Here is a 13,473-nt window from a genome sequence, read left to right as displayed (position 1 = left end):
GAGGTTGAGAGAGATAGTTTAAGAATGGATACTCACTTGCTTTAGATGAACCAAAATTATTACATTTTTTGTTTTTAAGAACACTTTAGAATTTTGGTTTTTTTCAAACTTTGAGCCCCTTAAAAAGAATTAGGTTTCATCCATATTTTGCCTACATCTCCATAGTAACAGGCATATAGTAAGTACTCTGTAACTTATAAATATATTATTATTTTTAAAATACAAGGGAAATTTGAAGCCCATTTGAAGTTTGTTTCCTTTTTATTTGTGGGGGGAAAAAAACACAAAATTATCTTAACCATTTTTAAATGTACAGTTTAGGGGTATTAAGTATATTGATATTGTTGGTGCAAAGCCCATCTGTTTTAAATGGCTAGTATAGTGCCTTTACCCTTCAAAAAGAATGAAACCTTATTCTGTTTTCAAAATTAAGGGCTGAGGTTAATTTTTTTGTGAATGACTCCTGTTTCCTAGTGTTAGATTCAGTAGTGTGCAGGCATTATGCTGGTTTCTCACACATAGCTCTTTCTGTAATACCCACATGATTTAACCTAGACTATAACCACATTTGTGGCTTTTTTTTTTTTTTTTTTTTTGTCTTTTTCGTGACCAGTACTCAGCCAGTGAGTGTACCGGCCATTCCTATATAGGATCCGAACCCGCAGCGGGAGCGTCGCTGCAGCGCCGCACTCTCCTGAGTGCGCCACGGGCTCGGCCCCATTTGTGGCATATTGAGGCAATTTATAACGGATTTTTTTCACCATACCAAAGCTTTGCTATAAATACCATTGAAGAAAGCCTTGTTGCTGTAGTGAAAGTGATTAACGCCTCTTTGGTATTGTATAGACCAGTCACTGCATGTCATTTCTAGGCTCACACTTTATAAGTTCTTTGCATTTACTAGTTTATTGTCACCTTTCAGTTCTCTTCTTGAATTTAGGACTCTAATGTATCTAACATGCAACCACCCACTAAAATTTAAACCTGGTATCTTTGGGCTTTTTTGCCAAAGGTTTGAAAGTTATTTTGACCCACTCAGGGCCTTTATAGATAGTGCCAGTCGTTTTGGCTCCAGTGCAGTTATCTTGTCACTGGATAGGTTGGGTGTTGGGAAAATAGGATAGTTTGTCAGGGCCCTCGCCTGGGGTCCAGTTGGGTCTGGTTCAGCATCCTTTGTAAGCAAATTGTGTGTGTGTGTGTGTGTGTGTGCGTGTGCGCGCGCGCGCGCGCGCGTGGAGTTAGTGCACATGTGCACCAGTGTGTATTTCTAGTTTTGTTCCTATTCTTGTGTTCTTCAGATGAGAAAGGAGAGAGAAAGAGAGAGTAGAGAGGAGTCTGGTGAGGTTTTTCTAGACCTGCAGCTTCCAAGGACCATGTGGCCAGTTACCTAGCTCATAGACCTGCGTGAAGGGGTCTGGTGACCCAGCCTGGCCTGGAGTGTGTGGGGTCTGGTGACCCAGCCTAGCATGTGAAGGGTTTGTAAACCAGTCTGTGAATGGGCTAGAGGGGTCTGGGAGCTCCAGACCCAGCCCTAGCTCAACCATCGGCCCAGCTGGTGCAGGATTACCAGCAGGTAAAAGATCCCAACAACCGGCGTGGTTGCCTAGCTTTACAACTGGCGTCACGAACAGGATTAAGAGCTAGACAATTGGCGCTGTGAGCAGGATAGGCGACATCAGCCTTAGCCTTAGCCTCGCAGTAGCCAGACAAATTGGCGACATCTGCAGGATTCTGACAAGAGCCAGAGTGCCAGACATTGGGGAATAGAGCATGCTAACTCTGGAATGAAGTTATCTGTGGCAGGATATAAAATTGTACTTTGTAAACTGGTTTTATTTTTGTATTTTAATTTTCTTATTATTCACCCTTTGTTCTCTCTTAGTATTTATTAAAATATTTCAAAAGTTAAAAAAAAAATTTTTATTGTCCGTGGCAAATAAGTGTTAGTATTAAAAAATTAAAGACCTGTAGAAAGAATATTTTGGCAAGGTTGAAGGAAACAGCACAAAGAAAGCCCTGTTGATGAGAAATATTATAGGAATTGCTTATTGTAGAGGCAGAGGATGTATTTAATATGGAATAAAGCAATAGTGAATGACAGCTGTATTTTGTGGCAGTTGGACAGTATTTGGTTCTGGAAATTGTTTGATAACCTTTTGACAGCTTTGAAATGTAACAGAGTGTAGCTCAAAATCTTTATTTCACTGTGAAGTGTGTTTACTCAGTAGGTGTAGCCCAGAAATGGTGCCTGAACTTCCTCTGTTTCATTGTCTAAGAGCTATTTGATGATTTAGCTGGTTCTTTGGTAACAACCAAAAGTTCAGCTCCTGGGAAAAATGAGTGGGGTCTGATATTTTATATTTCACTCTGTGTAGAAGGTTCAACCAATACATTTAAACAACCCACAGATATTTACCGAGCTAATAACATATTCTAGTTATACCTGTTGTAAGTAGCGTTAAGACATGGACAAAGTAGATAGGACATGGTTTCTGCCCTTCAGGTTTATTTTCCAGTTCTCTAAATGCTACTTTTTAAACTACTGTAGGGCTTTGACGGTTTCTTGAGGAAAGTGACTATGTTTTATACTTCTATGTACTCCTTCCATGCTTAGAATTAAGTGTGTGATCTGTTTGAATATTTGATTGATAAATTACTTCAAGCTCCTTGAGCATAGGGATTCTTATTTATTTTTGCGTAAAAGTACTTGGTGTGGGGTATGATGGCATTGTGTTAATAACATTTGGAAGCATAAGATCTAGGTTTGAGTGTAGCACTGCCATTTCCTGTAGGTAAAGGGACAAGTTACCATCACTGAATTATTTTCCTCAGCAGTAAATGGGAATCAAAATATCTGTCCATCTTCTCATAAAGTAGTTATGGGGACAAAGTAAATTAATGTTAGTAAAGTCACTTTATAAAAACTGTAAAATGCTGTATAAATGCCTATTGTTATTAACACCTCCATTGTATAGTGTATATTCTAACTGAATTAGCGATAATCCATCTTTACGTCTTAATCAGAAACCTAAATGTCATAAAAATCATAAATAGAAACTTCTGTCTTGTTACTCTCTATTTCCCAGAATTAACAACAATAGAGGCTAACATGCTTTACATGTGTTAGATATTGGACTCCAGGATCTGTGCTTTTATATGTAGCACCACACTCTACCCATCTGAGCTAACTGTCAGCTGTGCTTTTAATGTTATATGTTTTTAGGACTCCTAAATTCCTAATTTTGGTTTCTGTTTCACCGTTCCAAGCTCACTCGTCATCTCTACTTCTGAGTCTAATTTACATCATCTAGAGGGAGCCTCAGTAACTCAATAGTGGTGTTGGGACAACTGGGTGGCAACCTAGAAGAAAAAAACTTGGATCCCTATTGTCATATTTTACCCCAAAATAGATTCCAGTTGGATAAAAGATTTAAATGTGTACAAAATTATTAGGATGAACAATAGGAGAATTATTTTTTAAATCATCTTGGAATAAGAAACCTACATGCTACTAAAAAAAGGATAAATTTGGCCATATTTCATCATAAACAAAGTCAACAAACAAGTAAACTGGCGAAAATATCTGTAATATCTCATAGGCAAAGGACCAATTTCCTTCATGTATTTATCAGTATGAAAAAGACATTACCTAAATAGAAAAGGGGAAATGACATGAACACTGTACAGAAAAATAATGCAGATGGCTTTTAAACATATGAAAATATTCTCAACCCTTCTCATAATAAGAGATGTTCATATTAAACTACAACAAGATACCGTTTTTCACTTGGACTAGAAACAGTTAAAAAAAATTATTGAAAACAGATACTTACGTCATAGCTGTGAGAGTATAAATTGGTAAAACTACTACAGAGAGCAATTTGGAATACATAAAGATTAAAATGCATGTATCCTTGAATCTAGCAATTCTTATTTCTAATTGTCTATCCTGAACTTATTCTTGTAATGCACAAAATAAGGTATGATTGAGGTTATTCATTATCTCACTGTATCAACAAAAGATTGGAAACAATCCACCATATTTCATTCATTCTAAGATGCATTTTTTCATATTTTAATAAAACTAAAATCAGATACAGCTTATCAGTGGCATTGTAATTGGCAGCTTTTTAATTTCTTAGTGACATATAAAATAATAATGTGTTTTATGGTTAATGGCATTTTAGATTTGAAGAAATAGAATACTAAAATGGTATAAAGGAAGACTATGTAGCTTTAAAAGGATTAAAGTAGTTTAGTATGTACTCAATATGTGTAGAACAGTTTCAAAGATACAGTAGGTGAAAAAGAAAGGCGCAGAACTGTTTATTATGGAATAGATACATATGTATCTCCTACTTAAAATCATTATTTTGTTCCTGAAAGTCAGATTTCCTGTATGAAAACCCTACCTGGAAACCTATTTCTCATTATAAATGGATTACATGTCAACCCCAGTCTTTAACCAGTTTCTAAAACCTAACTGAAACACAGAAAGCTGACTATTCATGAAATTTTTTAAAAATTTTATGATATATGATTCTTCCTTATTACCAAATGATTAATATGGTGGTTAAACATACAATTGCTTTCTGTACATCCCTTTTATTGATACTGAAGCAGCTTTTCCAAAGTTCTACTAGGCTTATTTGGAATGTATCTCCAGATTTCTCACACATCTTTTTAAAAAGAATGTTGTATTAAGTTTTTGAGATGAAACATAAAAATTTTTACTATATAAAATCATTGGCCAAAAAATGTGTAAAGAGAGGTGAACATCCTTTATAGTTTGGGTATTAAAAATGAGGCATTCTACTGCAGAATATTAAAAGAGTACACTCTATAAGTATACAGGACCATGTCTGTATATTTGTGTTCACATTTGCTTGACCGCAGAGAGAAAAATCTTTGTAAAGGTAGACTCTGGGAAGGGAAACCGAGTTGCTTTTTACTGTTGTGTGTGTGTGTGTGTGTGTGTGTGTGTGTTGCTTTTTACTGTTGTGTGTGTGTGTGTGTGTGTGTGTGTGTGTGTGTGTTTGGAATTTGATAGGTACTTGTATTACTGTTCAAAACAAATTAAGAAAATAATTGTTTTGGAAAAAGATAGAGTGGGGAAACTCAAAGCAGAGTAGGGTTGGGGGTGTTTCAGTTAGGAAATGAATGGCAAATGTAGTAGGGTAAAGCCTGCAATTAGATAAGTCCCAACAATGTTTATACTACATTTTATAACTGAAGGAAAACTATACTTGAATTCAGTACAATAGAATAGAAATAAGTAGTGTTACAATTTAGCCTTTATTGTTAAATTAAATTGTTGATCTTTAAAACTTCACTAACTTCTTAAGAAAAATCCTTCTTTGATTGAGAAAAAATAGTTTTCCCCTAATATAGTGACATAGATACTTTTTTCTGCATAAGGTCTTTGGAAAAGCTAAGTGTCCTTCTACCTTATTTTCCCTTTGAAATTCATGTTTTCCTTTAGAAAAATGAAATAAAGCTTACTTAGTACATATTATGTGCCAAATATTGATCTAAAATCTAAATGTTTTACATTGGCCCACTTAATGAAATGGCTGTTAGTATACTCAATTTTATAAAGTGAAACAGGTTTGGAAAGCTCATACAGCTACTGAGTCTCTGCCATTCAAACATAAACTGACTTTGAAATCAGCGTTTCTACCTTTATAACTTTTCCGTTCTCAGAAAAAAATGGCACTGAAAATAGTAAATTGGGGGAAGACAGCAGACATGTAGTCCCCCAAGTCACAAAGCAAGGTATGGATTGTCAGAGAGACTTAGTTATACATGAAGCTGGTCTAGCCAAGGGAGCATATAGCTATGATGGCCTCTGCTCCCCACTAATTAAGTGGGCCTTGGAATCTTTATGCAGTTGCCAAAGGCAAGCATAATTTTAGTAATTCACAAATTACTAAAATTTAGTAAGGTATAGATTCTATAGAGCCTTTGACCTTAATGGAACTTAGTATATAAACAAAAGAGGTGAAGCCCAGATAGTAAACAGAATTAGTCAGAATTGGCAGTCTGTAGTAATAGGTCTAGGTTTTAGGGCTAAAATAAAAAGGGAGAAGGATTGGGGGAGAGAAGAAGGTAAGGTGGGATGGTGAACTCAGATGCTGTATAGAAAGAGACTACCTGTTTCTCAGTACAGAGACATTTAAAGGATAAATCAGAAGATATTAAATACATGTTAAGTTCATGGCAAAATAACAATCAGAAAAGAAGGGCACAATTTTCAGATAAAGATTTAGAACCGATAAGTGAGGCTATTTTATCGCTCTCGTACCTATTTTATTTATTTATTTATTTCCTTTTTAAAAATTAGTATTTTTTACATTCTACGTTGTCACGGAGCAGTTGGGAGGGAGGGGGAGAGGGTAAAGGAGAAGGAAATGGGATGGAAGAAGGAGGTAGGAGGAAGGGCTGGATTGAGCCTGTGGCACCCCCCTCATTCCCACAGGGGGCTTCCAGCAGTGGCTGGGTCATTGCCAGGCTGGGTACAGATGTCGGGGGTGTAGCAGAAGCCCTCGCCCCCCACCACTCCAGCTCGGGACCTGGGGCCTTTCATCCTGGTGCTCGGTGGTCATCACTGGGCTGGTTGCATGGGGTGGGGGGTTAGGTATGTACCTATTTTTAGTTAGAAAAGATAGAGTGAACCAGTTAGAGAAGCAGATTAGACATTATTAAGGTAGATTACTTTAGAAGTGGCATTCACTGGTAAAGAATTAAATGGAATTAGTTGCATGTTTATTAAATACTTACTATGTCCAAAAGACTACAATAAAGGGGATATATAATAAGATACTGCTCTTACTCAGAGAGTTTGTCGTTATTTTAGGAGGTAAGACTTGAAAATCTTAGGAGTAAAAGGAGGAGGATTTGGGTTGAAGTAGAGTTCTTGGTCTTCAAGAACAGTTTGAAAACCATTAGTAGAAGGCAGTAATGGGAGACTGGTTAGAATAGGCACAAATCTCATACTTAAGTGTTTATTATGTGCAAAATACATAACACATATCTTATTTAATTCTGATAAACAATCCTGTGAGATAATTACTTTATTCCCATTTTGTAGAAGAAACTGAGGCTTAGAGAAGTTTAGTAAGTTGCCCAAGGACAAGCAGCCTGTAAACTACAGAATTAGCATTCAAACCTTGGTCTTTCTGGCTCCAAAATTCGCTCTTAACTACCACACTAGATGTGGAAGTCTTTAATGCTGATCCAATTTGGAATTTTATTTTGTAAGCCAAAGGCAATTTTTGATAGGGGAGAGGTATAGACTTTTATAGCAAGAAGATATATTAAAGATAATTAATCTAAAGTTCATTTTATAGACGAAGAGATTTAGGTTTAGGTTTCCAAAATGTCTTGGTGATAGTGCTGCAACCCAAACCTAAATTCTCTGATTTGTAATCTAATGCTCTTTTCATTATACCAGCCAGACATTTGTGGTATAAGTAAGTACTAGTTTGGACAAAGTATGTTTGAGGATGGAGATGGGAAACCCTTCAGAAAGTTGCCTGGATATGAGTAGATCAGAGCTTGGAATATAGTGATAGCAATGGAAAGGAAGAAATAGATACGAAGGATGATAAAACAAGTCAGCTATGAAGCACAATGTATAATCAGTTCATGCATGTGTCCAAATAGCAAGCCTCTGTTCACTGGGTTTAGGGTTATCCTTTATAATAGCTTACTGAGTGCTTGCATATGGATTATTTAATTTAAATCCTCTTTGAGGTAGATATGATTCCCATTTTGCAGAGGAGGAAATTGACATTCTGAGCAATAATTCGCCCAATATCTTACAGTAGATAAGTGGTAGAATCATGGTGTGCCCAAACCTATGCTTTTAATCAATATTCTATAATGTACCCAGGACTGTAGGTGTTGGTTCACTTCTGTCTCCTGGAGAGAGAGGATGGTGGTAAGAAATACCACTACTACAGAATTGAAATATACAGTAGTTATTCTGGCTGAAAACATTGGAGATAGCTCTGAATATGGTTTTCTCAGGGCATGTGAAGTGGTCATATATATTCTTCATGATTAGGACAAATTCACTAGAAATTTGAGGCTAAATTGATTGGTAAGAATCTTGGCCAGATATTTAGGAATTGTCTCCAGGGAAAAAGAAAATACTGTAACTTATTTCTTCTTATACTTTGTATTTCACTCCTGTGACATTTTAAATATTCTGTCTTGTATAATTTTGTTTATTTATGCATCTCTTTTGCCATCATTAGACTATAAGCTCCCAAAGGATAGTAATTACTATGCATTTATGTATTCTCTGTTGTTGGTTTTCATGTTTCTATTCTGCATATGTTTATTAAATCCTTAGAATGTGCCAGATCTGTACTAACTAATAAATGTAATGCAGTATAATGAGTATTATAATTAGGAGATTTAAAGGGATAGTGGGGGCTTAATAGCAAATTGAACAATTTTAACTTAGAATTACAGTTTATTTCCTTAATGATTTAACAGTGAAAGATACTCAGATTGTGAGAATAAGGAAGCAAATAACTATTTCACATCTTCCCAACCATACTTGCTGTTGATACATGGAGCACAGGTACCTGTGGGTTAGTGGAATCTCTTCATTCTTCCATGAGAATCGCTGGTATTTTAAAGTAGGATGAAATGTGAAAATGACAAGAACACAAAATAAACAGTGTGTTTTATAAGAAATCTATTTTATTTTTTTAAAAAAGCTTTAAAAAGTTTACTAAAAATTACCAAAATTCAAAATAAAGGGACTTATACATTTAGAAAAGAGAACAAAGTAATATTATCTTCCATGTATAAATGTATTTTATTAGTTTTAAATCCAATCTTTCCTCTCTCACTAAATCTTCCCAAGCCTGTAGAGTAGATAGCTACCAAGTGGGAGTTACAGAGAAAATCCAATGGGAGCTCAGGAGGAGGGAGCAAAGAATGTAGACCTTGAAGTAGGAATTGGGTCAGGTGGTAACATGTGCAGTTGAAGCCCTTTAAGTGTGAGACAATAGGAAGTGGTGTGAGCTGTGCCATGTTTAGGGAAAAATAAATGCCACTCAGCTCCTGCTGATTGTTCCTATGTGGGAGTATAGTCTCAGTGTTGCCAGGTCTTCTGAATTTTTTGAAGGAAACTAGAAATCCAGACTTTTCTGTGAAATTTCCTAATTGATAAATGTTGGCTCAAAGTGTAGAATAATGTAGGAAAGACAAAACATATATCAGGCCTGTATTTGACCTACAGGTTACCACTTTGTGACCTCATTTGAAATCTGACCTGGGTTTAAATTCCAGCTTTCCAACTGTAATAAGAAGTGTGACCTTGCTATACCCTCAGTATACTCATTTTTAAAAGATTTGGGGGTTGTTTCAGAAATTAAATATGACGGGCCGAGCCCGTGGCGCACTTGGTAGAGTGCTGCACTGGGAGCGCGGCGACGCTCCCGCCGCGGGTTCGGATCCTATATAGGACTGACCGGTGCACTCACTGGCTGAGTGCCGGTCACGAAAAAACGACAAAAAAAAAAAAAAAAAAAAACCATTTCGTGTCTTGGGCCGGCCCGTGGCTCACTCGGGAGAGTGCGGTGCTGATAACACCAAGGCCCCGGGTTCGGATCCCATATACGGATGGCCGGTTCGCTCACTGGCTGGCTGAGCATGGTGCTCACAACACCAAGTCAAGGGTTAAGATCCCCTTACCGGTCATCTTTTAAAAAAAAAAAAAAAAAAAAAAGAAATTAAATATGATAGTATATGTATTTTATATACATGTGGCAATCTCATTTTCCTCTGTGGTTATACAGTGGGACATAATGTCACTTAAGAGATTGAGGTCAAACAGCTAAGGATAGGAGCTATGTTTACCACACAAATCTTCTGACCTCTACTTCCATTAGATTTATGGTTCTCAGCAGAATCGTCTTGGGTACTTGCTGAAAATATAGATTCCCGACCAGCACAACTCACCAGGTCTGGGGTGGGGTTCAGGAAATTAAATTTTAAATAAGCTGCCCCCAAAATTCTAATGCAAATGGAATGGACTGTAACTGGAAAAACATTGCTTTGGACCATGTGAATGAAATAGGCTTCTAAGAAAATGACTTTCATTACAGCAAGTAGGGTGGCCAGTTGGTTCTTTTACCCAAAATGTGTTAGTGATTTTAGATCTGAAGTAGTATAATATATTTATTTTTATTTTTAGTTGTATCTTTAGCCTGATTTACATTGTTTCCTACCTCATTACTTATAGACTTCTTGCCCTGTTAATTTGCATGATTAAAATGAAACTGGCTTAGTAAGATACTTAGGCAAGAAAGTGGAGTGTCCAAGAAACTTTTTAAAGTGAACAGTATAGAGTGATAGTGGTTTCTTTGTAAGTAGAATAGTCCAGTCAGATGGAAATAGTTCAAAATATAAAAATTTACTAGTTAATCAGTATTTGATAAATAGGAACTAAGAGGAACAAAACTGCTTTCAAAGGTGTATGTAATCATAGAGTTTTTAGAACTGGAAAGGAAAATTTCTGGGGATGACCTAAGATCCCTGGGTGCTTAGCAAAGGAAATAAGGGGAATTGTTTTTTAGTAATTTAAATCTATTTGACTTTCTTAATTTACATACTCTTATATTCTGCATGGACTTCATCTATTACACATTTGATGTACCATGGATTAATATCTTTTGCCACTCACTGCACATACATAAGTGCTATTGTCTCCCTCCAGGTGATGGTAATAGTAAATAATAGGCATTTCAATAATGTTTAATTTATGTTACTTAAATTTATTTCTTAGGTGAGCTGTATTATATGTTTAATTTCAAGAAGGTCTTGCTAAAATTATGCTTTTATAAATTCTTTTGGCACTAATTTGGTTAATGGAATGATACATGGGAAGGACTTTTGGGCAAAACTTGAATTATTGATCCTAGATAATAATTTTGCTCGTCTGTAAGTGGGGTTGTTTCATCACCACCAAATCATATGTGAAACTTTAGCATTTATCACAGCTTCTGTTTTAGAGTATCTTTTATTTTAAGTTCATTTTCAAAACTACCAAGTTTAAAAATAAAAGGAACAATATATTTTATTTTCTGAAGCCTTGAGATAATGGTTGTGTTAGAATTTAACAGTTTTCTGTATAGCGATTTATAGTTTACAAAGCGTCTTCCATTTGTTCTCTCTTTTGATCTATATGCCAGTTCTGAAGTCTTCATTTTGCAGGTTGGCTACTGAGACTTAGGCTCTGGTTGTCAAAAGTCACACAGGTGTTTAGATATTATCTCTTATTGCATAACAGATTTTGTAGCCTAGCTTTTTTTAGGGACAACCTAGGAAAATATAGAAAGAAATTAATTAAAGATGAAATGGCGGCTGTGGGTGCTGGTGGTGGTGGTGGTTACTGTGGAAAGTAAAGGAGAAGCAGTTTAAATGAAGCTGGAAAGTCTTTTGGGGTTATAGAGTGATCCTAGAATAATAAAAAATTCTCAGTGTAGTTATGAAAAACTTAACCAATAGTAAGAGAATACAACTTTAAGAAGGCAGTGGATTGTTGAATTATTACAATACCATAGGATTGGCCACCATCTGTATAAGTGCCCCGGAATATTTTCTATTCCAATATTTTCCACTCTTCAAACTTTAGAATTGAAGTGAACCTTATAGACTATTAAGTCTAACTCCTTTATTTTTGTATCATGAAACTAACGTAACTAATATGTCTCATGTCCAATTAGTGGTAGAACTAGTTCAGATCCCCTGAGTTCCAGGTTACCATTCTTTACCAGCACATTCCTTTGTAATTCTTCAATTAAGAGCTATCCACATAGACAGTAATCCACGAGTAATTTTTGGCCCACCTGCGTATGCATAGGCGTATACTAGGTACTTGAGTTTAGGCAGCAATTAATTTTCTCTTGGAGCTGTTTTTTAAAAAGAGGAAACATGTTTTCAGAATTTCTGATAGACCACTTGCCATAAACGAATTTCCTGCAAAACACCATTATTATGAGGGCTGAAGTGAGGTTTTTTCATCACTTAAACTGGTTATGGCAACTTTCCTGTTTCCCCTCGACTGCTAATGAGTGAGAACTGATAAAAGAAATTGAGTAAGCCTCTAATGAACAGTAATGCAAAACTGAAATATTTCATTATAACAGCTTGCATATTTTTTGATATAGAACACTGTATAAATAGTCATATGCTCTACTTGATAAAATAATTCCTTGATTATGAGAAAGTTATAATATCATCAGTGTCTTGTGGTATTAAGGAGAAAGCACCATGATGACTAAATATTTACACCTGCACAAGTTTTAGATACACTGTGAACATGTTCATTCTCTGAGTCAACACATGCTTTTTAATTAAATGTTATTCTGTCCCACGTACTGTTTGAGGTATTCATAAGTTAAACTCAGGACGCAAAAGTACTACTGCCCCCCTTTTTTAAACTGAAGACCTTTTATTGTTTTCCGTAAGCCCCTTATTATAGCCTACTTTACCCCAAAATTGAATTTATTAAGTTGGTTTTCACATTGAAGAAATAAATTGATCTTATCTTAGCATAGTGGTTAGCATGAGACAGCCTTCAGTGAGTCAATGTAATTTTAGCCAAAATAGTCTTATCCAGGATAAAAGTATTTCCTTTAGGTGATTTTTTTTTTTTAAACACCTCATGAATTCTCTTTATTACCTCTTTCTAAGGATTTAAGGATCTCATGTCATCCCTGGATGAGAAATCCTTTCCAGGGTTAATGTTATGATTCCATAACACTTTTACTAAAGCCTTTTTATCTCACCTTTGTCCCTACTTATCAATATATTAGGTTATATGATTAAAATTGAACTATTTTATCTTAGAAAGCCAGCTCTGCTACTTTAGGAAGTATCAGATGGAGATTCTTTGAGATCAGAGTTAAATTTCTATAATTGAAAATCAAATTAATCTCATTGTTATAGAGGTCACTACGTAGGCTATGGCAAGGATTATAGTTAGCTCTTGTAGTACTGGATAATTTGAACTCTATTTTGAGTAGGAAGTCCTCTTTTGTTTTTAACCTTAAAAATTCTGTGGGGAATAATTAATGTGCTAAATGTTTCCTGTTAGTGTTTTCTGAGAGGTAGCATATATCATACGCATATGTTATAGTTACTAAGAAAAATATCTAAGTGATGCTGAAAGTAGTCATCGTTTTTATGTCACTGAAGACTAGCATTTTCAGGAGAAATTTGCAGAAGTGAAGCTTTGGTTTGAAAATAGATGTACCATTTTTTACTTAGAGTTTCTGAAAATTGTATATGATCACTGTTTTAGCAAATGGAATGATATTTAAATGCACTAATAGCTTATTTTAGAATCCTATTTTGAATACTTTTGCAAATCAGAGAATAGTCATATTCCTAATTTTGTATTATTCTTGATTTTTACATATGTATTTGAGTTGCTTAAAGTAAAAAATA

At 35.5% G+C, this 13,473-nt stretch overlaps 1 protein-coding gene across 5 annotated transcripts in view; it reads left to right on the top strand.

The window, feature by feature from the left end:
• The window catches only part of GPATCH8 (G-patch domain containing 8), a 99,879-nt gene that overhangs the window by 36,006 nt on the left and 50,400 nt on the right, over positions 1-13,473 (top strand). The gene's annotated exons all lie outside the window — the stretch shown is intronic.

The sequence above is a fragment of the Cynocephalus volans genome, chromosome 16, assembly GCF_027409185.1.
Source record: "Cynocephalus volans isolate mCynVol1 chromosome 16, mCynVol1.pri, whole genome shotgun sequence".
In the NCBI taxonomy this organism is placed as follows: Eukaryota; Metazoa; Chordata; class Mammalia; order Dermoptera; family Cynocephalidae; genus Cynocephalus; species Cynocephalus volans.
This window is presented reverse-complemented; position numbering and strand designations above follow the sequence as displayed.